Source organism: Propithecus coquereli, unplaced genomic scaffold, assembly GCF_000956105.1.
Source record: "Propithecus coquereli isolate 6110/MARCELLA unplaced genomic scaffold, Pcoq_1.0 Scaffold59, whole genome shotgun sequence".
Lineage (NCBI taxonomy): Eukaryota > Metazoa > Chordata > Mammalia > Primates > Indriidae > Propithecus > Propithecus coquereli.
The window spans coordinates 1,396,271-1,396,929 of NW_012151840.1; positions in this window are offsets into that span (position 1 = coordinate 1,396,271).

Here is a 659-nt window from a genome sequence, read left to right on the forward strand (position 1 = left end):
CTACTTCTGTGAGAAACATCTGACGTTAACACACAGTGAAATGGTTCAGAACTAAGAGAAAGGACTGTCCTTGTTGTTCGTCAACACATCTTGCCACCCTGCAGAGAAGCCCCTAAAGGAGAAGGACCTACCTTTGTTTATTGGTTATTGTCTAAGCTGGTTCTTCTTACTGTGAAGATTCTGATTCATCTTATTAGGTATATACCCTGCCTTCAAAAGGCTGTTTTCAAATGAGAAATTGATAATAGAAACTTCAGGACAGGGAAGATAAAGAGATTTATTTCTCATTATGCACCTGTTTTTATACCTTCGGAAATTTGTAACCAGTACATGTGTTATCTTTTCAAAACTAATAATAACAATAATAAATTCTTCTAGTAAAAGATAGTGAAATGAATAGACATATCTAATATGTTTCCTTCCTAAAAAACTACTAAAACTTCAATAAAGGAAATTTTTTAAAAGGCATTAAAGATAATTTTGAAAAGACTTAAACCCACAAAGATGGGGAGTTCAGAAGAAGAGACAACACGGTAACAACATTCTGGAAGGCGGAAAGCACATGTACCAGAGGTACCTGACTTGGCATGTCAAGAGAGCTGAGAACCAAGCTGGCCTCAGGCAAGGGTGAGTATCAATCTGATCTATACTGCAGAAGC